General features: G+C 41.5%; 1 protein-coding gene and 1 pseudogene across 2 annotated transcripts in view; both read left to right on the top strand.

Annotated features, from left to right (window-relative positions):
* Positions 1 to 26,493, top strand: part of SYNPR (synaptoporin) — a 271,672-nt gene that overhangs the window by 66,342 nt on the left and 178,837 nt on the right. The gene's annotated exons all lie outside the window — the stretch shown is intronic.
* On the top strand, positions 2,882 to 3,305 carry LOC311631472 (large ribosomal subunit protein uL11-like; annotated as a pseudogene). The gene has a single exon. The product of its transcript is annotated as a large ribosomal subunit protein uL11-like (transcript).

The raw sequence follows: 26,493 nt of genomic DNA, 5'->3' as shown, positions 1-26,493 counted from the left end.
GCGATTTAAAATTTTTCCTTTACGCAACATCAGTGTTACGGCAGAAATATCAGCTTTTCCACATTTAGGTATTTAATCATTTTGTCCTAGAAAAGATTTGAGAAATGATGATGATGATGATGATGATGATAATTTCTCCTGTTAAACTATAGTATTTCTTTTGAATATTAGAACAGCCTTTCAAGATGAGCATGGCCAGCAATATTTGTTTTGAATGAAAATCCTGTGACTCTGAAAGTTTGTGAGATTTTCCTAGTGGCTATAGCTGGTGGGTGACTGAACATAAAGGCAAACTCAGTTCTCTTGATGGCATGGCTGAGACAGATGAGGTGTGTTCATGACCCGGCAATTAAAATGCATGGACGTGGTTGCTCTTCTTTTACTGACTGTAATCACTTAACTATCTGAGCTTCATTTTCCTCATCTCTGAGGTAGAGAATGACAACCAATTCATGGGGCTATTGTAGGCATTAAACAAGATGAGCTGCTCTGTATTCATGTACTTATTTACCTACTTATTCATTTAGATATTAATTGAACCCCACTCAGTTCCAGGTATTGTCTAGATCAGTGGTCGACAAACCCCGCTTTGGCCCCTTGAGTGTGGCTCTTCCACAAAATACCACGGCCTGGGCAAGTCTATTTTGAAGAAGTGGCTTTAGAAGAAGTTTAGGTTTTAAAAAATTGGCTCTCAAAAGAAATTTCAGTTGTAGTGCTGTTGATATTTGGCTCTGTTGGCTAATGAGTTTGCCGACCACTGGGCTAGATACTCAGAATACAGACCTGAAAGTCAGCCTTTATTGAGCGTCCACACTAGCATTTAACAGTGAAGGTTCTATAAAGCTCACATAGTACTTTCTTTTGCCCAGACTCTTGCAAGAATCTCCTGCATAGACTCACTGGCAGCAATAAGTATGATAATGTGCATGATAATGAGGAGAAGCATTAAGTATTAAAAGGAAATTGATCCCACTGCTTACTACTACTGTTATCACTATTATTCCTAAAGATGCAGGTCCCTTAATTTGGAATGATGAGAAAATGCTAACAAATAATACTGACTAACCAACTCTTATTAATATTAGAATTACCATCTACAATAGCTTTCCCACACTCAGCTCCTATTCATTTCCCCCCATTTTATCTGTCCATCAGACTAGAAATGTAAACACACCACTGATAAGGATATTGAGGGCCTCTAAAGATCCACTTGTCCTGTTACAGATGAATTACACTTTTGTGCAAAGTATTAAAAGAGCTTCTCAGTGTGCTTGGACATTGGTGATACTTTTAAAAATGGGAGAGGTCAGTAGTACAGACTCAAGAGCTTAATGTCAACCAGTGTCAAATAGGTGGATGGCTCTGTGACCATAGGAAAGGAAGAAGGCACACTACAAGTATTAACGTCTCTCTCTCTCTCTCTCTCTCTCTCTCTCTCTCTCTAAAGGGTTGGACCAGAAAAACATTTGAATACAGAGATATAGATTTAAGTAAGGTTTTTCAGAATCACTCAATAAAATTTTGTTTCCAGCTCAGATAAAAGTAATTTAGACGAGGATAGAGTCAGTGAATTCCTAATTGGTCAAACTGGAAAGCATAGAGTTTGGATTAAAACCAACCAGAGCTCAGTTGGTCTCTGTCCTTGGTCCTGACTCACTGGTAGGGACAACTTGTATTAAGATCTGTTGGAGTGGCTCCCACACAGCCAAATCACCTGGGAAAAGGGAGCAGCTTAGGTCTACTGCTGAAGACTGTGCTTTACTAGGATGACATGGGACCTGGGATGCTCTGCTTTGCACAGGTTACCGCCATCTATTTGTAAATGACAATAGTCGGAGGGTACGTTAATACATTAGGTGACTGAATGATGGTATCTAGTGACCTGAATATACTGAAACAAGGACCAAACTTAATAAAATGGCATTTTTTAAAAACAAGAATTAATACAAAGGTTTACTTTGGAGCGTCTGAAACCATCTGCACAAGCACATGAGGGGAAGCAATAGCTTCCGATCAGTAATTACAGAAAACTTTTAGGGGAAGTCAGCTGACTGCTTAGTAACCATGCACCAGCAGAGGGTGGCCTGCAGCGGAGCTCATGTGAGCTGAAGCACATAATGTTGACAAATGGCTGAGGAACTGCATAACTTATAATTCACCCCTCAGATTCCACTTATCTTTGAAGGTTGTGTTCAACAACCAGAATGGCTAGAAAAATAGAATTTACAGCTTAGAATGGTCTACAATTTAGGGGTGTCAAACTCAATCAGAGAAGGGGCCAAAATCTAAAATCCAGCCTAAATCACGGGCTGAATGGTTTACTGAACAGTCATAAACTGACAATGTCATAAACTGACAGCGGAGTGCAGTGATGACAGCGCGGTGCGGGCCACATTGCAAGGCCTGGCGGGCTGGATTTGGCCCGCGGGCCTTGTGTTTGACACATGTGGTCTACATACTGGTCCTTCTAGTCCAGTGGTATGCAGACAGGGCTCCAAGGGTGACCAGGGTTCCCAAGCAAGTCTTCCTGCCTGGGCAGTGTGGGAAGGGGTTGGGTGGGGGAGGCAGTGGGTGGAGCTCAGCTCTCATTCACAAGGAAGCTCCATAGCTCTGCTGTTGTCTGTTTTACATCCCAGGTGTCCACACAGAGCTACATATGCAGAATTTAATTTAAGTATGGCTGACTAAAATTTAACATATCAAACGAAGCTGAAGAATTGTGTAAGGTATGTCAGGCTTACAATTTGCTGTCAAAGTATCATCAGGGTATATTTCCTCAAAAGATGCCGAAAGCTTTTGGCTTTCTGCTCGGAGGAGGCTCAGGTGCAACTTTCTTTGGTTATCCCGAATCCGCATTCATCCGACACCAGCTGCCTCCACCATGCCACCGAAGTTTGACCTCAATGAGATCAAAATTGTATACCGTGGGTGCCATGTCTGCCCTGGCCCCCAAGATTGGCCCCCTGGGCCTGTCTCCAAAAAAGGTTGGTGATGACATCGCCAAAGCAACTGTGATTGGAAGGGTCTGAGGGTTACAGTGAAACTGACCATTCAGAACAGACAGGCCCTCTGCCTCTGCACTGATCATCAAAGCCCTCAAAGAACTGCTAAGAGACAGAAAGAAGCAAAAAAACATTAAGCGCAGTGGAAATATCACTTTCGACAGATGCAGCACTGATCTTTAGCTAGAGAACTCTCTGGAACCATTAAAGAGATCCTGGGGACTGCCCAGTCTGTGGGTTGCAATGCTGATGGCCATCACCCTCATGACATCATGAGGTGCAGTGGAATGTCTGGCTAGTTAAGAGCTACAAAGGAAAGGGACTCAATTAAAGATCATTTTGACAAGCAAAAAAAGAAGAAAAAAAAGATGCTGAAAGAGGAATAGCAGTGCTCTTTCCGTTAATCTGAGGGAAAACTGTTACCAAGAGCAAGAAGGGCCAGCATTTATTCAAAGGAGATTATATCCAGAGACATAGAAGCATAAACAGACTGTTGAACTTGAGGGGAGGGTGGGTGGGAAGAGATCATGAACGTGTATACATACATGTACAACATGTGGACACAGACAATGAGGTGGTGAGGGCCTGGGGTGGGAATGGGGGTACAGGAGCAGGCTGGAAGAAGTTAATGGGGGAAAAAGGAGGACCTATGTCATACTTTCAACAATAAAGATTTTTAAGAAGAGAAATATATGTATATGAAAACATTCTCATTTTTTAAAATTCTATAATATACCATCTGTCTATTGTATTGTGTGTTCATCAACCAACCCAAGCCAAATCTCCTTCCATCACCATTTATCCCCCCATACCCTCCTCCACCTCCCCATCCTGCTTCCCCTCCAAAAATCACCACGTTGAAAATTATTCTTTTATTACATTTTCTATGCAGCTCAAAAGCAATGAATATGTTTTGACCTTGGTACCACTTTAGTATGATGAGTCTATTAATAGGAACACACCTCATATTATAATATTCTAATCATTTCTCACATAAAGGCAGTGAGCAAATGATCTGTGGGAAGTTTTTGATGTCGTATTTTTTTATTTCCTTTGTTACAACAATTACTTTTTGCTACTTTAAATTACACTGGACGTTGTCTGTACAATGTACAAATATTCACATTTAGTTATTATATTAATAAAAGACTTCATTATGCTGAATCAATTTTATTTTCTGCAAAAGAAACAGAATCTTAATTAGCTTTGCTTTTGGACTTATTAACCTACATATAATCTCTGGTGATGTATTAAGTTCAAGTAGAATTTAAATCTTTTCAAGATTTTCTTGGTATAAAATTCAGTCCCTCACTCCCACCCCTTATAGACTTGTTTTTCCTCTAAAATGCTAATTTTTGTGGGGGTGAGAAGAGGAATACTTGTGGCATTAGATACATTTAGACAGTCTCTATTGCTATAATTACAGAGCTGGAAGACAGTAACTTCACAAAGCTGTGAGAGGAAAAATGGGAGGGTGGGGGTGAGAGGCTAAGGATGGTATAAACCACAGAAGGAAGACCATACTCAGAAACCATCTGGATCACAACTTCAAGTACAGGGTGTGTACCTTCAGAGATAAGAGTGTTACCTGGTTATTCATTCATTACGTTCACAGAGCAGCTGTTTGCTCTGGTTTTTATAAACTGTTAGGAAAATAGAGGAAACACAAGACAGAGCTCCTCTCTGGAAGGTTATCACTTCAGGTTAAGAAATGGGAGTTGGATTTGGTGTAATGGACTTCGTTTTGCAGGCTCCAACCAGGAGCTGCCGTGCGTGCTGCAGAGTGAGAGTCCCAGGACTGCTGCTGAGAACATCCTCCGGGCAGGTGGCAATTGGCATGTGTTACCACATTCCCTCCTCACCACACCTATTTTGGAAATTGAAGGGGGGAAAAAAGAGCCATAGAGTGGTTAAGAAACTTTCCTCAAGGCCACATAGCTAGTATGTAGAGGGGGGAGTAAAGGAGCGCCTGAATAGTAAGCAGTAATGACAGTGCCAGGTGTCTGAAGTCCTTCATGAACATTAGCTCATGGATGGGGCAGTAGCGGTGGCAGAAATAACAGTGTGTCTGTGTCCTTCATCACAAGCCTATGAGCATATTTCCATTGAGAAACGGGTTCAAAAAGTGTGAATGACTTTCTTGGGGCCACCAAGCCTTGACGTGACCAAGCAGGAATTCAAATCTGTAATTTTCTCCCAGCATTCCCAGCTCTGAAGTTTAGATTTTACTTTTCAGAGGGCCAGTATACACGCTGAAAAATGTCTGCGGGAGTGACAATGATAGCGCGGGCAGTTAAAGGCTGCAGTGATATTCAGGAGAGATGGGGTGGGAGGGTCCAGGAAGGGAGAGATTGGAGGCATAGACTTAGCTTCAGTTTGGAAGTTATCACATCAATCCAAGTGGGATAAAATCAATGTAATGAGAAAGAAGATTCTGGAGGGAGAGAGGGAGGGAGGGAGGGAGAGAGAGAGAGAGAGAGAGAGAGAGAGAGAGAGGGGGGGGGGGAGAAAAAGAGAAAGAGAGAGAGAGAGGGGTGGGGGAGGGAGAAAAGCGAAGCATGGGATTTAGTGACAGGCTATTGGGCATGAAAGGGAGAGTTCACATGGACCAACAGCAATGCAATGCTGAGACCATCTTTCTCATTCACCCGGTACCCTATTGATTAGTTCAGCATGTGCCTCCCAGGAGGCTCTGCAAACACTGTAGAACACATTAGTCAGTGACCAGAGATAATGCCAGGCATAGAGCTTGTGCCCTGCACTGAAGCAAAGAGAGCACAAGAAAGGGCTCTGATTTGAGAAAAAGAGGAATGTGATTTTGCATGAGATGAGTTTGAGCTGAACAATTGCAAAGAACCTGGGATTGAATGTGAGAGACCCAGTTCTCAGGCAGTGCAGGGCAGGCAGTTCAGCTCCCTGGGAAGGAGGTGATGGTTGAATAGTCCAAATAAAGAGTTTTCTTAAGGAAACTCTGGAGACAGGAGCCATGACGGAAGGAGGGACCAGGAAGGGATAACAGGAAGGGGCCCCTTAGGATGTAAAGTCATGGTCCACCAGGAGTAGCATAAGGGTGTCCAATGCTGTGTGCCCAACCAGCGTGAGTAGAATGGAGAGATGCTCCTTGAAGTGGCCAAAGAGTTTGTTGGCTCTCTGGTGTTACTCTAAGTCAGATTGCAAAGAGTTGTTGCAGTGACAAGTGAGAAAATGAAGAGCACTTGTTAATAGATGTTCAAGTCAGACTTCAGCCAGGGGTTCTTAGTGTGGAGAAGTATTATGTGAAGGTGATGTTATTTTCAAGAATAGGAAAAACAAATGATCCATGCTTATGGTCTATGTTATGTGCTGAATTATGTGTCACAGAATTTACATAATGTCTCACCCCCAGTAACTCAGAATGTAATCATATTTGGAAATAAGTTCTTTAAAGAGGTGATTGAATTAAAATGAGTCATTGGTATGGGGGCCAAATCTAATATGATTGGTGCCCTTGTAAGAAGAGGAAGAGACACCAGGGGTGTGTGTACACAGAAGATGACCATGTGAAGAGGCAGCAAGAGGATGGTCATCTGCAGGCCACGGTGTGAGGCCTCAGGAGAAACCAAACCCACCAACACCTTGACCTTGCACTTCCAGCCCCCAGAACTGTGAGAAAATAAATTTCTGTTATTTAAACTCCCCAGTCTGTTGTGTTCTATTAGGGCAGCCACCACCACTAAGGCAATCTGTGAGCCGGAGGGTGAGGCCAAGTGTGGAAAGAGGGACAGACAGTGTAGGGGAAATGGACCATGGAGAATACATGAGCATGCAAAACAACATAGCCAGCCAAGCAATGAAAATGATGAAGTACTTATTACCAAATAATCTAACCTACACGATATTTCTTACTCATTTACTTTTAAAATATTTCAATATTTGCCTTTTCCCACTGAATATACCAGTTCAATCCTTTGAAATTTGAAACCTGGTATTCAAGCTCCCTATGGTGTAACCTGTTTTTCCATTCTGCTGCCTTTTGTGGCCCTTGTCATTTAATAAGTCACCACCTACTGCTGGGAAGGTGACGGACAGAGAGGACATTGCTCTCGAGGCCTCCCATGTCATTACTTTTTATTTTCTCATAATTGGGGTATTGGTCATCAGTTATATAATACTGTGTCTTAGTTATTGCTTTTTTTAAAAAAATATATAGTTTTATTGATTTCAGAGAGGAAAGTAGAGGAAGAGGGAGATAGAAACATCAATGATGGGAGGTAATCACTGATTGGTTGCCTCCTGCACATCCCCTTTTGGGGATTGAGCCCACAACCTGGGCATGTACCTTGACCAGGAATTGAATCATGACCTCCTGGTTCACAGGTCAATGCTCAACCATTTAGCCACACCAGCTGGGCTACTTATTGCTTTAAAACAGTTCTGGCCCTAGCTGGTTTGGCTCAGTGGATAGAGCATCAGCCTATGGACTGAAGGGTCCCAGGTTTGATTCTGGTCAAGGGCACATGCCCAGGTAGTGGGCTCAATTCCTAGGTGGGGGGCAGCTGATCAATGATTTTCTTTCATCATTGATGTTTCTATCTCTCTCCCCCTCTCCCTTCCTCTCTGAAATCACTAAAAATATGTTTAAAAAAAAAAAAAAAACAGTTCTGGATTCCCTTCTTGTTTCTTTACCACTGTATGGGATTCTGAGATTGAATTTTAAGAAGAAATTCGTTCCCCACCTGTGAAATCTAAAGACTCAGAAACTCAGAGCTTCTTCAAATCCCTTCCTTATCTCTTGACCATTTTGTAATGGTCATGAATGAACCCCTTCAAGTTAACTCCTTTGAATCTTACTGTCTAAAGCAGAGAACAAAACACACTTTGTGTGGCTCCATCCTTGTGGATTTGGCACATTTTTTTCCTGAATTTTTGGGAGTCCAAATGATTGGCCAGTGGCTAGGTAGATGGAAATGTCCACAGGAAGAGGACGAGTTGATCCTCCTCTGCTCTCTGAATTCCCTGCCCTTGGGAAGAAGCTTCCTTCAAATGTAGCCCAAGATGGGAACAACGATATTTAAAAATATGTGACAAAACTTCATGTAGAAAACCAGGCCCATGAGGGAGTTCTGAGAGGATGGACTGCCATGGTCTGAGATTTCTTGAAGCCTTTGATCATCTTTGAGGTAAATTAAAAATATATATATTGATAAGATGCCTAGTATGCCAATAAAGAATCTATTTGATACATCCTTTTAATAGAACTTGATAATCTCTTTTGCAGAGGTGTAAAAATGGAATTAGTACTCATCCAAAAAATGTCCTGGAATTCAACTGTGACCAGTTCCTGCTGTGATATTTAAAATGGACCAATACCACATGGTCTTTGTATATGGTTTGTAGGCATAGCTGGGAGTTTCTAGGCCTGAGGTCACATACCATTTTTTGAGCTTCAAAAATACATTATATAATCACTTGCCCAACTCTCTTCCTTATTATACGAGTAGACCTCCTCAAAATAAATACATCTTCTACTCTTTAGCAATTTAGAAATTGCTTGGTTTTATTCAGAGCCATTAGTAAACCAAGGAGGAATTGGATATTTCATATTCTCAGATTGAGTTTTAAATTCATGAGTGAGACCTTCCTCTCCTTTCCCCTTCCTTTTCTTCCCCTCCCCTCTCCTCCTTTCTCTTTCAAATTTGTCAGCAAGATCTATCAGTAGCATCTTTTGGCCGTATCTCAAACCCATCCACTTCTCCGCATTTTCGCTACTCCTACCTTAATCCAAACCATCACCATCTTTCAAGAGGGTTCCTGCATAGCCTTCTAACTTGAACAGTCTTCTAGTTTGCCCTTCTAAAATCTGTTCTCCACACAGCTGCAAGAACCATCTTCTTGCAGTTTTAATCAGTTCACATATGACTCTCCTTACACTTTGAATAACATACAGACTTTTTATGGCCTACAAAGGCCGACATCATATAACCACTTGCTCATCTCCCTTCCTCATTATATTGGTAGACTTACTCTGTGTTCGTTACTATTCTCCCACCACTCTGAGCTTTTTGCTATTTCTGTAAAGGGACACTCACCCCAGTGCCTTTGCTCTTCCTGATCTCTCGGTCTCACACATGCCCTGCCACCATCCCCTTCTCCTCCCAGAACTTGACAAAATTGGGGCTTTCTCCTCATTCAGGCTTTAGCTCGAGTGCCATCTAAAAAGAGTGACCTTTCTTGATCATCGCATCCAAAGTAGCCATACACATCACTTTATCCTTCTCTCACTTCCCTTTTGTTTGATTTATGGTACCAGTTACTGTCTGAAATTATTGCTTTATTTACTTGTTTATTGACTTCTCCATTACAGTGTGGGCTTTGCAAAAGCCAGGAGCATACCTGTTTGATTTGCCAGCATATTCCTAATGCACAAAACAGCTCTTAGTGTAGAGTCATGTCAGTATTGTATTCTCATTATCGCATTTTTCACAAAGTCATACCTCAGACAAATCTCCTTCCTTAACATTTTTTTTCTTAAAAAATCATTTCACCAAGAAAACTGACTGGGCTCTATATATGTTGAGGAGACTGCTTCATTTTTAAACTGACAGCATAACATTAAGAGAAAAATGACAAAAATAATGTGATCCATTTGATAGATTCTACTGCTATATTTTTTTTATTAAGGTAGCATTTATGAAACACGTATGCTGTTAAATGAGGTAAATATTTATTTAGTTAAGAGCACATGATAAAATAATTCTGTTTACTTAAGGCACCAGAAAAAAAAATGTTTTCTATTTGAAATATCTCAAAAGGATGTGACACTTTATTACCAGCTTTTCAGCCAGTGGGTTCCCTGAGGCATAAACAGACAAATTTTACAATTTTGGTTTTAAAAAGCAACTTGCTCCAATGTTAGAAGTCACTTTCAGGCAAGAAAAGAAGTCTCATTTTATAAGTAAATTAACAAGGTTTAAGTGAAACTGACAGCCTGGAAAGGTACAATAAAATAGCTTCAGGACAATAGCAAATTTGAGTAAGGAAATGCCAACCTATCATCTTTAATGAACTCACTGGCCTTGAGTTAAAGTCTTTGTCTTAGCATACTCTAAAATAAAAGGGGGGGAAAATGAAGGACTCAACAGCAAGCAAACCAACTGAGATAATTTTAGATGCTTTAAAAAACACACAACAATACCTTTTCAAGGAAACACAGTGCTCCAGAAAATTGGAATTTACGTTATTAAACAAAAACATTAATTACATGGTTTTATACTTTGGAGAGTTATTATACAGAATGCTTCATTTCCCAATTTGTTTCCCTTACTGCCAAGATGAATTTTCTTTTTTGCTTTTTCATATTTTTTATTTGCTTGTTTTACATTTATTTTTTATTGTTGACAGTATGACACATGTCCCTGTAGACCCCCCATTTACCTCCCTCCACCCCGCCCTTATCACGCCCCAGGCCTTCACCACACTATTATCTGTGTCCATGGGCTGCGCATATACGCATACAAGTTCTTGGTTAATCTCTTCCTGTCCACCACCCTCCCCTCTGAGTTCTTTCAGTCTGTTCCATGTCTCCATGCCTTTGGTTCTATTTTATTCATCAGTTTACTTTGTTCAATAGATTCCACATGTAAGTGAGATCATGTGCTGTTTGTCTTTCTCTGACTAGCTTGTTTCACTTAGCAGCATGATCTTCAGGTCCACCCCATTACAAAGGATAAGTGATTCTTTCTTAGTTTTTTTTTTTTTTTTTTTTTTTTTTTTTTTTTTTTTTTTTTACTGCTGCATAGTATTCATTGTGTCAATGGGTCACAGCTTTGTTATCCACTCATCTACTGATGGGCTCTTAGGCTGTTTCTAGATCTTAGCTATTGTAAATTGCGCTGCTATGAACACAAGGGTGCATATATTCTTTCTGATTGGTGTTTTGGGATTCTTAGAATATATTCTCAGAAGTGGGATCATTTGGTCAAATGTCAGTTCCATTTTTTAATTTTTTTGAGGAAAGTCCATACTGCTTTCTATAGTGGATGCACCAGTCAGCATTCCCATCAGCAGTGTACTAGGGTTCCTTTTTTTTGTTTGTTTGTTGTTTATCTTCACCCGATGATATTTTTCCATTAACTTTTAGAAAGTGGAAGGGAAGGGGAGAGAAAGAAGAGACAAACATTGATGTGAGAGAGACACATTGATTTGTTGCCTCCCACACATGCCCTGACCAGGGCGGGGGATCTAGCCTGCAACTGAGGTACATTCCCTTGATCTGTCAGTCTGCAGGCCGAAGCTCTATTCACTGAGCCAAAGCAGCTATGGCTAGGGTTCCCTTTTCCCCATATTCTCCACAGCACTTGTTGTTCATTGATTTATTGATTGTCACCATTTTGGCAGATGTGAGGTGATGTCTGATTGTGTTGTACTTTCAATTTGCATCTCTCTGATGATTAGTGACATTGAACATTTTTTCACATGTCTAGTGGCCATCTTCATGTCCTCTTTGGAGAAATCTCTATTCAGGTCTTTTTTTTTTTTTTTTTTTTTTTTTTTTTTTTTTTTTTTTTTAAACTGGATTGCTTATCTTCCTAGTGTTGAGTTGTATTAAGTTCTTTATATACTTTGGAAATTAACCCTTTATCAAATGTATCATTGGTGAAATATGTTCTTCCATCCAGTAGCTTTCCTTTCCATTTTTTTGATGGTTTATTTTGCTGTGAAGAAGCTTTTTAGTTTGATGTAGTCTCATTTTTCAAATGTTACCCCCCACATCCCACATGGTTCAGGGTTCAAGTTCAGGGTTTGGGTTCTGGAGGAGACCTCATACAAATGAAAGAGACAAGACAAGAAATGCTAATTTGGGAATTAGGGGCCAGGCAGAAGCCCAAGAAAGTACTCTACTTTGCTCTGGTCTCACCATCCTTTTTATTCAGATTTGGGATACACCCATATTCCTTAGGCAGGCAATTCCAGTACCAGGCAGACTATCTTATCAGTATGGATTTACTTGAGACTAAAAGGTGGAAATTGCTTCAGCTACCATTGTCTTCACTAAACAGTGGGTACATAGCTCTGACCCTTGCCTGAGCCTCAAGGTTGACCAGCCTTCTGGATTCCTTGTCCCCCTTTCTGCTAGTGAAGGCAATGGGTAGCTTACAACATCATTTGTTTATTTTTTCCCTTGTTATCCTTGCGTAGGACTGTGGTCGGCAAACTGTGGCTCACAAGCCACATGCAGCTCTTTGGCCTCTTGAGTGTGGCTCTTCCACAAAATACCAAGGCTTGGGCGAGGCTATTTGAATAAGTGGTGATAGAAAAAGTTTAAGTTTAAAAAAGTTGGCTCTCAAAAGAAATTTCAATCTTTATACTGTTGATATTTGGCTCTGTTGACTAATGAGTTTGCAGACCACTGTGTATCAGAGAAAATATTGCTACTTGAGATGTCTGAGATTTTACAGCCTATGTTTTCTGCTAAGATGTTTATGGTTCTGCAACTTACATTTACATCTTTTATCTATTTTGACTTTATTCTTGTGTACAGTGTAAGTTGGTGGTGTAGTTTCATTTTTTTTTTCTATATACCTGTCTAATTTTCCCAACCATTTATTGAAGAAACTGTCTTTACTCCATTGTATGCTCTTGCCTCCTTTGTCAAATATTCATTGACCACAGCATGCATGGGTTTGTTTCTTGGCTCTTGGTTCTGTTTTATTTATTTATGTGTCCATTTTTATGCCTTACTATACTGTTTTGATTACTATAGTTTTGCAATATAGTTTGAAATAAGTGTGATGCCTCCAGCTTTGTACAATATTTTGAGCAGACATTTATGGAGCTCCTATGTTTGTGCGACCATGCTAATGCTGGATAGCAATTTTTTTCGTTGATACACCATAACTATCCTATGAGTTAGGTGCTATTATTATTATTTCCTTTTCTAAAAGATAGATAGGGCAGGGTTAGAGATGTTAAGTAACTCAACCAATAGAGCATAACTAGTGTTGTTGAAGGTGGACTCAATTTCAGATTTTCCTAGCTAAAGATGAGAGCTCTTAACCTCTATTCAAATTTATCCTTGAAATAATTTAATAATTTAGGAGATTTTCGTGAGGTAGAAAGAGCAGAAGATATAGAGTTTTAGGATCCCTTGGTTCCAGCTTTCAGATTTATAGCTTTATGTCTTGATGCAAAATATGAATATATATTTTGGTAATTTAAAACTACTTCCTCAGTTTTTGTATTATACTGATACCTCTTATATGATCATTTACTTAATATGTACTTGATACTCTTCTTGGAGTAGATAACTATGAAGATAATACAATGAAGAGAACAATGTTGTTAAATTTTTCCTCAATACTGCAAAATGCTTAGAAGGAGACAATTACATGTTACCCGACCACTCCATTGACTTTTCTTTCTCTTCTCTCCTTTCTTTCTTCATTTCTTTTCTTTCAGAGATTTTTAGCAACTATTATTGAGGTGTTAAGAAAGTGCTAGGGTCCAGTGGAGACTTTTCCTGGTTGTAATAAGAAATATCCTAGGTAATAAAACCCTAATATGCAAACTGATGGAAGGGCAGAATGATCAGTCGCTATGATGCACACTGACCACCAGGGGACAGATTCTCAAGGCAGGAGCTGCCCCTTGTGGTCAGTGCGCTTCCACAGGGGGAGTGCAGCTCAGCCAGAAGCCGGGCTCATGGCTGGCAAGCACAGCAGTGGTGGTGGGAGCCTTTCACGTCCCCAAGGGGTCCGGGACAGCCAGACAGCGAGAGGGCACAGGCCGGGCTGAGGGACGCTCTGTCTCCAGTGCATGAATGTCATGTACCGGGCCTCTAGTTAAAAGATAATTGAAAAGGGAATGCTTTTTAGATGATGTGATTCGGTGTCATTTAATACTGTATATTGCCTAGAATATCCTCTTATTCTAAGAATATACCCCACAATTTGAGAATCACTGTCTTAAACTCTTTGAGAATTACTGTGAAATCGAAAAACGGAATGCCCGTGGAATCATTATTACACCACAAAGTTCTATTGCTCTTCCCTTCGGACTGAAGAAACATAAACTCATAATTTGGCTGTAACATTAATGGCACCTCTAGCTCTTATCCTTGGGACCACTAATGTTTTGTTGTTGTTGTTTTTTCAAAAATCATTTAGAAAATGCTTTCAAATGATGAAGTGGCTGAGGATTGTAGATATGTGATGACTCTTTATATGAGACCAAGTAGAAGAAAACCTCCTATTGCAAATTTGGAGGAACATATATGATGTGCCCTGTACCCTTTTAATAACCCGGTCAGTCAGCAGCTGTTTTGAAGCATATGGCCTGTGTAAGTCCCTCCGCAGAGAAAAACCAAATGCGGTTCTTCACCTCACAGAGCTCAAAGTCTTGGCAAACTCTATTAAAGCTGAGCGACTATAGACCAAAGGTTATCCCTGCCAAGACCTTGCTGCACAAACGCTGAAGAATATCTGGGGAACTGTAAGCAGCTAGAAGTCCATTTACCTTTATTTCCTCCCATCCAATATCAGCTGGGCCCCTCACATGCATCGGGCCTATGGTCAGCGCTAATTATTTTGATGCCCACAGCTACTGTATGCAGAGTGCTTATTACAAACGAGGCTCAGCTTCGTGGACAGCTTCGCCCATTTCTCATAACTGTGTTATTAACCCTTATTTTATAGATAAGAAATGGGTCTCAGAGCATGCATATGCAAAGTGGCTGAGTGCGAGGTGAACTCAGGTTTTAATTGACCTCACAGCTTCTGCCTGAGCTACTAAGCTTGATTATCTCATTCCAAAAATAAAGAAATAAATGCCCTCTACACCATGGGAGTCCACCATTCCATCGCGCCTACCAACGACTTAGCGGGCGCGGGGCAGAGCCGAGTTCTGGGGTAATGACAAGGTGTCCGCTCGCCTCGTTCACAGGCTTTGTGTGAATCATTTAGGTGGCATTCCGAATGTTCCTGAAACCTGCTTTGTGTTTGTTTAATTATAATACAGTCTGGCACTTTGACATTTAATTTTCTTGTTTGGTTGTAATTATCTTCTATGAGAGTAAGAGCAGAGTTGGATTATATTTACCTCCTTTCTTGACTCTTTTCCTAAATATGCAAATCTGACTGTGAGTCACTGTGTCCCGCTGAGCCTCCTTTCTGGGTGACTGACCTGGGATCGGCCTTCAAGGATGTGGCTGTGCAGCCAGCCAGGTCCACCTAGTGGGAGCCGGAAGCTGGCCGTGCAGACGTGGTGCGGTCCTGCCCTCAGCACATCGGCTGTGCCACAAGGACCCCACCAGCCTGGGCACTGATGGTGCATCTCAGGTCACAGAAGAACCTCGACAAGATGGTGGGGATCCTGCCACGTGGTCTTTGCTGCTCTTTCCAAATAATTAGGATTTTTCTAAACAAATGGCCTTGTCCATTAAGAATCCCATTTCTCTGGTGTCAGCTTTTACTTGGCTTGGTAGTCCTGCTAGGAGAACTGCCATTTCTTAAATCAGAACTGTCCTTTAATGATCACCCAATGTTTCATGGAGGAAAACAAATGTCTTTACACACACACACACACAAACACACACACACACACACACACACACACACACACAGTTTATGCTTGCATAGTGATCTGATTTGATCCCCATGAAAATCCGTAAGAAAGACTTTCCAATACATTAGTTGTCTGAAAATCACATGTATAATTTTCACCACCTCCATGTACTACTTTTATAATTTTCTTTGAATCACTCCGGTTTTTTTAAATAAATGTACATCACTTCAGAATATTTAGAAGGGAGGGTATGAGTCTGTGATTTTTCTGTAAATGGGCTTCACATCTCTTAACCTTTAGAGTGTCCCATTGGCATTTTCAACTTGCAAATGCCACCCATCCCCACGGCCTCTATCCCTTTCCATTCTGGAGTTTGGTGCTATGTGGAGAGAACTTTAGCATTGCTAAGAACTGTGTGATTAGAAAAAGTCTGAATGTACCTCCTAAGTTTTCCTCATCCCTCCAGCCAGCCAAAGACTGAACTTTATCAGATTCAGAGCGTGAATGGGGGTAGAGAAGGTTGGGGGTAGGGAAAGAAGGTGGGGGAACCAATTCATAGTCAGAGAGGCCAGGATTGTCAAAGAGCTGGGCCAGATGATAGGTGGGGGAAACAGGAAGAAAGGCTTGTAGGGCGGGGGCTACTGAGAGACTTGGGGGTGTAAAGTGGGAGGTTCTGAAGCAGATGTAGGTGTGAGTGGTCAGGAAAGGGAAAAGCTTTGGGGCTATACTGGTGGGTGTTAAAGGTTGGGTTTCCCAGGAAGTGGACCCTGAGTCAGGACATTTCTCAGTGAGGACCTGGATAACACCTGGGGAGAGGAAGCAGGATCAGGCAGAGGAAGAAGATGAGCTACAGTGTAGTCATAAGAAAGACTTCCACTGACTCTGTAGGGAGTACTGAAGTCAGAATGACCCTTCAGAACTGTCCCCAACTGGGTTGAGGGGCCCAGGCCATTGTGCCCATAATTAGTCACTTAATATGGGTTGTCCCAGGAAGAGGGTAAGAGTTTGGGTAAGGTCTGCCAGCAGCATGACCCACATCATAACTAAGGTGGCATGTTCCTTATACCTGAAGGGGTATCAGGTGGCATCTCACAGCAACCTCAACACTGTGCATGATGAACTGGATTCCATTTAAAATTTTAATGTTCCCAACTAAAGCCTGGCCTTACTTTTTAAGCAATATACTGTATATACACATATATACACATATATCTATACTAATAAAAGCATAATATGATAATTAGACTGGACAGTCGAACGACCTTCCGTACTTCCTTCTAGGCGACCTTCCGGATGAAGCTGGGGCTGCAAGGGTCGAGGCCCTCACAAGAATTTCATGCATCATGCCTCGTGTGTGTATGTGTGTGTGTGTGTGTGTGTGTGTGTGTGTGTGTGTATTAAAACATTTAAAGTGTGACTATAGAGACTGAGACCCACGAGATCCCAGGAGTTATTAGATTTATACCCCGAAACTTGATATGAGATTGCCAAAGCTATTAACAAATACCTGCTCACAAAATACAAATTCCCATGAAGAGAAAATAAAAAGGGTGTAGGGAGAAGTGGTTTTTATTATCTATATATGTAAAAGGCAAGCAACTGGAATGACTGATCACTATGGTCCACACTGCAGCCAGCCAACCAGCCTGATGGAGACAGGCTGGCTGGCCACCTTCCTGTGTCCCCTCTCCCCAGCAAGCTGCCCTGACCCCACCTGTGCATGAATTCATGCACTGGGCCTCTAGTCTTATATAATAAAAGGCTAATATGCAAATAGACCAAATGGCAGAACAATTGGAACAACCAGTTGCTATGACATACGCTGACCACCAGGGAGCGTGTGCGGAACATGGAGGGTGTTGGCCTTGGTAGGATGGTGGAGCAGGTGAGCAGGGGTACCAGACCACGGTGGGGTGCCGTCACTGTCATTGGGGTGAGCCTCTGGTAGTTACTGAAAATTCTTTGCTCCCTGTGTGCTGTGGTCCCGTCTATTGCTCACCCGTGCTGCCAATGCAGGAGCTGCTGCTTGCACTTACTGCCAGTGCTGGCCCTGCTCGCACCTGCAGCCGGTGCCAGAGCCATTGCTTGCATCCGCTGCTGATGCCTGGTGCTGGTCCCGATCACTCAGCACCATCAGTGGGTGCAAGCAGTGGCTGCTGGTCCTGAACACCCCTGAGGTTTTCTCCACCTCCCCCTGCTCCTGAGTGGCAATCTGGGCAACAGCTGCCACTCACACCCACTGACAATGATGGCCCCACTCACACCAACCACTGACCTTGGCCCCATCGCACCAGCCACTGGCGCCGGCCCCAAACACTCCACGCCATCAGTGGGTGCAAGTGGGACTGGCGCCGGCAGCGCATGGGAGTGGTGGCAGTGGGAGCGGATTGCCAGTATACAGGAGACTGGGGGCTGTGGCGGGAGGGGCTGGGAGGTGGGGAGAGCAGAGGATGAGATCCACCCCTGTGCCTTCTGCAGCCCCGCAGCCCACAGTTCCTTTCAAGGTGCACGAATTCATGCTCTTGGCCCCCAGTATGTTAAAAAAACAAACAAAAAAAAAAAAACAGTTGTCCTAACCTCCAAAATTTGGTCTTTTTGGCCTTTGCATGAAGAGATTAGGAATTTCAGCTATATCTGGGCTTTTATTCTTATCAAATTATGATCAGCAAGAGTAAGAGTGGTGGTCTCTTTTGCAGCTGCTGTCAGAGAAATTAGGAGAAAAATATGTTTTGTTGAGCCCCCTGTACATAGTGCATTGGGGAACAGTGTATTAAGTGTATTGAGTGTGTTTGGGCTCCAATTTCAGAGATGTACTTTTGGTTCCAAATTATCAAAATACACCTTAAGCATCCCAAAGAGGGAAGGGGAAGATTGTTAGACTCAGCATGACTGGGACAAGGTCCAGATGATACTAGGTTAGCTTTGTTCCGGCACAGGCTCTTCCATGATGGCTGCTGGTGGTCCAGGGCTTACATCATCCCAGTTCAATTACTGAGCAGAAAGCGTCTTTCCCACCAATGGTTCCAGCCAACTCAGTGGGACTGATGCTCTTAGTTTCTGATTGGCTCACCTAGGTCATGTGCCCATTTCTGAACTAATCTCTGTGGTTGGGGGGTAGGGTTTCCTCATTGGGAGTTATGTGGGAAGCCAGGACATCCTTTGAGCTCCTCAGGAGCCTATGGATTGAGAATGTGGTAGGGATGATTTCCCCTGAAGGGAAATCTACATGCAGTTAACAACAAAAACAAAAACAGCTATATGAGTGCCAGACAAAAACACATGACATCTACCAACCTTTCAGATCAAAGTGAAATTTCTGCCTCTGCCAACTTTCATTTCACGAGTTACTTTTGTTCTCTTTGGCTCATTGCCCATATACCAAATGCAGCTGATAATTCTGAATTGGTGAGATCGGTACATAGGAGGTGCTCCCTGGTTAACGATCATTCTAGTTAGTAGCAAGCACACTCTGAACTCTATACTAACGTTTTTGCAAATGTTATCTCACTTTCAGTTAGGAACCTGTAAGAGCCTTTAAATTGGACCAAGCACTAATGACTTCCACCTTTTTGCAGGCTATTGAATTTTGTCTGAGCCGTGAAGAGAAAAACTTAGGGTATCTCAGCATTTTTCACGTCGCATACTAATTGGCAATGGGGGATATTGTTCTCTCTAAAGATTGTGATAAATAAATGTGTTTTGCAGCCTAATTTTGGATTTTAATTCAAAGATTGAACAGGAGTAGATAAGAGCTCCAGTCTGGCCTTTCTCTTGAGGGTACATTTAGCAAATGGGAGAAGCAAGAATACATCCTCCAAATGGCACCTGGTGGCTGTTAAATACATCAGAGATGGAAGCCCAGGCGAGATGAATGGCTATGAATTTCAAGTGTGATGGTGTTTTGAAGTGAGTGACTGAAAGGTTAGGGATAAAGGAGTCTGTCTGGCTAAAAGAGAGGGGCCTGGGCTGATCCCTCAAAGAGGATCAGTGTCATCACTGATTGCTCCTGGGGACATGTGCCACTGGAGAAGGCAGTGTCCGCAGCACCACTGCCAGGAAGTGGAGCAGCCTGTGGCCAGACAGACAGGGCGAGCTTCCTGTTTTAATGCCCTAGGCCTCTGATCCTCCTTACTTCTCCACGCATTCCTTGTGCAGCTCTGATTCCAGACTCATTATACTTTTTTACTCTTAAAAGTGTACTCCTCCCCAGAGCTTCCTTCCCAAATGTTCCCTCTGCCTAGAACCTTTATCCCTGACTTCTCCTGGCTTCTCAGCCAACACCTTCTCTTTCTTGGAAGTTCTCTCTGATCGCCTGGGTTCCCTCATGCCCTGGCAGCTCATTGTTCTCCTCTGGAGCCCTCGGCCCTCTCTTCTGTGTCTCCCCTAAGACCTTCAGCCCCGGAACACTGGGGCCATGTCTGCTATGCTCCCCGTCGTATGCCCGTGCCAGGGACAGTGCTGGGCCATAGTTAGTCCTCAATATTTTTTGAATGGATTATATCATTAAAATGAGATATACTGGATTTCATCACAATCCCCCTGCTTCCAAAAATAAGCTTTTGGGTTACTTATGGGGAAGAACATTGAGGATGCTTTGTTCTAGAATTCGCTCATCTATTCAGAGCTCTAGCTGGACGTGAAAGTGGTCTAATGGGGCTCTAGGCATCTATCTCAGTTCCTCCCTGGATATTATCAATAGCACCATTAGCATCTACTACCACTTATTGAGGATCTACTATATTTACTATATGCTGCATACTATGTTAAGGCAATAAAAATAGTTGCTGACATCTATGCAAATGTATGGGTGAGACAACATACAAAGATATTATGTGATATATATATATATATATATATATATATATATATATATATATATATATATATTACATATTACCACATTTAATTCTCTCAAAAACCTATAAGGTAGCACAATTATTACCTCTCATACAGATGAGAAAAGTGAGACCAAGAAAGATTAAGTAGTTTGTCCATGGTCATATAGGCAGATAGCGGTAAAGCTGAGACATGGACCAAGATGAGTGGGTGGGTTCAGAGTCTGATTTTTTAACTCCTATGCTCACCCCATTTTACAGATGAGAAAACTGAGATTACAAAGATAACTTAACCTATCCATAAACTGTGGCTAGTCAGCAGCAGGTGTGCCGACTCGGGCACTTGGTCCTTGATGACCACGTGCCACCCTTTTCTAAGCTCCCAGTATGCTGCCTTTTGTCAGTCCTGAGCAGAGAGCAGAGCCTTCTGAGTGTGACTCATGTTATATATAAGTAATCTCCAACCCCACTGGGACCAGCAACTCTATTGCCCAACTAAAACGCACTACCAATAATTATTATCTGTGTGATCATAGATGCACCATGGAGAAGAAGACACCAGGATGAGTCCCAGAAATGTTACTACATGTGTCTCTTTCTTCAAAGTCTTCCATTAATATACTCAAAGTGGAATAATAGATTGCTTACTTCCAGGCAGTCAGGGTCAAGCTTTCAGAAATGATACTGCTCTCTGATTCCAGAGGCAAAAATTGAACAGATTCTCGGGTTACATCATTGTGCACAAACTCTCCAAATTACCATTTTCCAGTCCACATTTGCTCAACCAGAGATGGTTGCATACACAAAAGACCCCTAAAATAAGGTTATTCCAGATGCTCAAGGAAATGCCATTTTGTGTATGTGTATGCTCCTTTATGGACTTTTGGAAACCTGTTATATTTAGTGTGCTCTTAGCATCATCAGGGGACTAGAGCTGCATTCTCATAAGGCCGTTGTGAGAATCCAGGGAAATAATGTGTTGGAAAAGTGCTTTGAAAATGGCAAAGTGCTGAACAAATGGAGAGTGGTATTATCGTCGTCCCTGGAATTCAGTTACACCTCAGGTGTCTGACGGTTCAGCCATAATATCCAACCCAAGTGTAAACTTCTTTTTCTTCTTTTTCAGAACCAGGTCTTCACTTTCTCATTGAAAATGCTGCCATTCAGTAAGCAGCATATTTTTAAATTAGCTTATGTTTATACAAGTAATTTACGAATGAATTTATATGCCAGAAATTCCACTTTTTATTATGCGAAAAATTTTTAATTTTTTCATTTCTGTGGGAAGAAAACTGTACTAAAGTATCATAGGTAAATTTCTAGTTTTTCTTAAATCGCACCCCAATTTTCATCTGCCCTCCTTCCTCAGAGGCAAGCACTGTAGTGAATATATTGTGAATATTCTATACATATTTTGAAAGATAAAGTTTCATTATTATTATTATTTTTAAAGAGTTTTAAAAATTGATTTGAGAGAGAGGAAAAAAAATATCGATGTGAGACAGGAAAAATGGATTTGCTGCTTCCTGCATGCTCCTTACTGGGGATCGAACCCAAAACCTGGGCATGTGTCTTGACTAGAATCAAACTGTCAGCCTTTAGGTGCATGAGACTAACCAACTAAGCCACTCTGGCCAGGGCTTTCTATACATTTTTAAGGCTTTCCTATAAGTGCATATAGCCCTAGAAAGCTAAATGGTGTGGTTGGGAGTCTTTAGCATAAATGATATCATTCTGTGTTTATCATCCTACAACTTGGACTCCACCATAAATTACTGAAAATATGTGTTGGATATTTATTTATTAGTCATATATAGCCCTACACCAATCATTGGAAAAATGTGTGATACTGAACTGGATCAAATAAACCAAAATATATCTTACCCATCTCCCTAATAATGATGATCTGGCTAAAATAAACAGTCTCATACATATCTTCCTGTGCATATTTCTGAATGAGTCTTTTTTAATCCTCACCCAAGGATATGTTTTTATTGATTTTAGAGAGAGATAAAGAGAGAGGGGAAATTGAGAGAAAAACACTGAATTTGCAACCTTGATATATGCCATGACCAGGAATTGAACCTGCAGTGTTCTAACTAACTGAGCCACCCTGGCCAGGGCTCTGAGCATTTTTCTTGAGTTAAATACTAAAAAATATAATCATTGGGTCACATATAACATGAATATCCCAATGGCTGCACATTTTATATTTATTCCTTTCTCTAGTCTTAGAGAGCGACTATTTACCCACATTAGCATGGAACTATTGTCAAACTTCTTCATGTTGCTAATTTAATAAATAATAAAAAATATTCTGTTGTCTCCTTGTTGGTAGAGAGACTTTTCTGTTAATAACATATTTATTTGTCTACTGAACTTTTTCATACTGATTTGTAGAAGCTCTTTACGTATTATGGCTAATAACTATTTGTCATTGTAATATTTTCAAGCAGTTATAATTTATTTTTAAGAAACAATTTTTAATTCTTTTTTAAAAAATTGATTTCAGAGAGAGGACATGAGAAAGAGAGAGATAGAGAAACATCAATGATGAGAGAGAATCATTGATCAACTGCCTTCTGCACATCCTCCACTGGGGATCAAGCCCTAAACCCAGGCATGTCCCCTGACTGGAAATGGAATTGTGACCTCCTGTTTCATGTGTGGGTGGCTCAATGGGTGAGCTGAGCAGTTAAAATTTTAACACCCCCCAAAATAATAAAAATAACAAATAATCAGTATAGGAGGGAAAAACACGAAGAAAAAAAATTAACACCCATATAAATGTCTATGTATAATAAAAAGGATTCGGCAGATTATAATATAGTGTGGATAACTTCTTTTCTTCCTTCATGCCCCAATGTACATATCTTTTTCTCAGGGAGATCTTTGACTTCCCAGATGAGATGAGATTCCTTGCTATACCACTTCATGTCACAGTATGCTTTTCCTTCATTGCATCTGGGATAATGCTATGTAGTTACCTGCCTAATAATTATTTTTATATATATTTCCCAAGTCAGAATGTAATCTACCCAAGGTCAGGATTGTGTTTAATCTTAGCCAACCTTTTTTTTGGAATTGAATAGACCTAAATTCAAACTTTAGCTCTTCCCCTTTCCTACCTGTATGACTTTGAACAAATCTCTTAAACCCCTTAGCCTAAATTTTCTTAACTATAACACACCATTATCTGCTTAATCTTCCTTTTTAAAAAATTTGATATTGAAATCTAGCTTTTACTCTATTTATTCTAACCCTGAATTTAGAGTAAATGAAATCTTGTTTTGCCGAAACCGGTTTGGCTCAGTGGTAGAGAATCGGTCTGCGGACTGAAAGATCCCAGGTTCGATTCCGGCATGTACATTGGTTGCGGGCACATCCCCGGCAGGGGGTGTGCAAGAGGCAGCTGGTCGATGTTTCTCTCTCATCGACGTTTCTAAATCTCTCTCCCTCTCCCTTCCTCTCTGTAAAAAATCAATAAACTATATATACATATTAAGAAAAATCTTGTTTTGCCGAAACCGGTTTGGCTCAATGGATAGAGTGTCGGCTTGCGGACTGAAAGGTCCTGGGTTCGATTCCCGTCAAGGGCATGTACCTTGGTTGTGAGCACATCTGCAAGAGGAAGATAATTGATAATTCTCTCTCATCTATGTTTCTAACTCTCTATCCTTCTCTCTTCCTCTCTGTAAAAAATCAATAAAATATATATATTAAAAAAAAATCTTGTTTTGACTCTATTATTATTAAATCTGGATTATTACTAGAAAAATGATCCTCACATTGAGGATCTCCTGGTTTAGTCCCTGAAGACAACACTATTTGAGATTCTAAGTGTACTTAACTTCTCATTCTTGCTGTCCCCAAAATTGGGCAGTTGCATTTACAATTATACTTTATCATGGCAACATCTTTTACCTTTAAAACAAACCATTCTCAACCTTTCTGCATCAAAGAAGCCATTAACCAAAGCTTTCTCTCATAGTAAAAAAATGCTCCCAGATTTCTCTGGGCAGTAAGTATGTTAAGTTGTTATGGCTACGCTGCCAAGACATAACCAAATGAGCTAAAACACCAAGTCTCATCCTGTTCAGAATCACTTCTCCAGAATTTTAGCACTAAGAAATAGGAATATGTTTAAAGAAACAAAAATGCCTTAAGTAATCATGCTTTAAACAATTTTTTAACCAAAAACCAATATTAACCACTAAAGCTATTCTGAGCATTAGCATCAGATAAAGTTTGCAATTATCTCATATTTATGGGGAAATTTTATGTAATAAAAATCATCAGTACAAATAGGCACATCCATCAAAATATAGATCTATTATTCTGTCCCACTCTATGAGAAGCAGTGCATTATTTAACCCACTGTTGTGCTGGGGAATAACAATTTAAAAGCTCTAAATTGATTCACTTCAGGGCGTGACCACTGATTATCAAACAGTTTTGAAGTTTGAGAGGAAAATCACATGTGTTGGTTTCTGATTCTGGTTTTTATGTTATTCAGAGAGTTGATAGATGGTCATATTTCTTTGCCTAAACCACAGGATAATTGAAGAAAATGCTGCCACAGGCAGTGTACACATCTCTTCTTGACTCTGTTGAACTACCTATATATATATAAAAGCCTAAACAGCCGGCCAACCGGCTGATTGTCCATAGCTATGATGCGCACTGACCACCAGGGGACAGATGATCAATGCAGGAATGGAAACCATAAGCATGGAAACATGGAATAGACTGATGAATCTCAGAGGGAAGAATGGAGGGGGGTGGGCGGGAAGAGATTAACCAAAGATCTTATATGCATACTAGAGGCCTGGTGCATGGGTTCGTGCACTGGTGGAGTCACTTGACCTGGCCTGCAGGGATCAGGCTGAAATTGGTTGTCCTAGACCCCCAAGGGGTCCTAGATTATAAGAGGGCACAGGCCAAACTGAGGGACCCCACCAGTGTATGAATTCATGCACCAGGCCTCTAATTTCTTTATAATAAACTTCCCCAAAATGTAAATAAACCTCTTTGTGGTTCATAATATGTGAATTGATTCTACTATTTCTTCATAAGGGTGCATATATTTTCAGTGCTGCTGGCAGAATGTGTGTATTAACAACAACATAACCAAATGGCTGGCTTCTGTGTGTGTGTGGGGGGGGCGGGGGGGGGGGGTACCAGGCATACAACCGTGTATATTAGGTACAATGATGATGCCTATTTCCAGATGGAAATGGTGAGAATTTGAGAGGTTAAGCAAGTTGCCTAGGGTTACACAGCTCATGAGTGTTGCCTTTCCATTACATGTGAAGTAAAATAGCAATAACTAGCAACAGCAGATAATAAACATCACATGTCTAATGTATAATGTCTATTGTATACACAGTGTATTATATATTACTAGAGGTCCGATGCATGAAATTTGTGCAAGAGTAGGCCTTCACAGCCACAGTGGCTACCTGGATCCCTCCCTTGAAGCCACAGCAGCTACCTTGATCCCACAGCTGTAGCCCCAGCTCGTCTAATTAGCATATTATGCTTTTATTATTACAGACTAGAGGCCCAGTGCATGAAATTCATGCATTGGTGGGGGGTGAGTCCCTCAGCCCAGTCTGCACTCTTCATTCTGAGACATCTTTCTTGCATTCTGGTACTGCTGGCTCTTAACTGCTCATCTGCCTACTGGCCTGATCACTCCTAACCCCTCAATCTGATCACCCCTAACTGCCTCTGCCTGCCAGCCTGATTGACCCTAACTTGCCCCCTGCTGGCCTGATCAACCCTACCTTGCCCCCCCTGCTGGCCTGATCAATGCTAACATGCTCTCCTGCTGGCCTGATTGTTCCTACCTTGTCCCCCTGCCAGCCTGATCCACCCTAACTTGCTCCCTGGCAACCTGATTGCCCCTAACTTGCTCCCCTGCTGACCTGATTGCCCCTAACCACCTCTGCCTCTGCTCCTGGCCTAAGCTACAGTCTGGCCTCCCTTTGTTGGAGGCAGCCTGGTGGATCAGGGGAAGGCGCCGGCCCCATTACTCCGCTGCTGCTTCCACTGCCATCCTGAGCCTTGGCCCTTGGCAGCCACACCTCGGCCCTTCACAGCCGCTGGGGCTT

Source organism: Pipistrellus hanaki (genome assembly GCF_964339955.1).
Source record: "Pipistrellus hanaki genome assembly, chromosome: 13".
NCBI lineage: Eukaryota > Metazoa > Chordata > Mammalia > Chiroptera > Vespertilionidae > Pipistrellus > Pipistrellus hanaki.
This window is presented reverse-complemented; position numbering and strand designations above follow the sequence as displayed.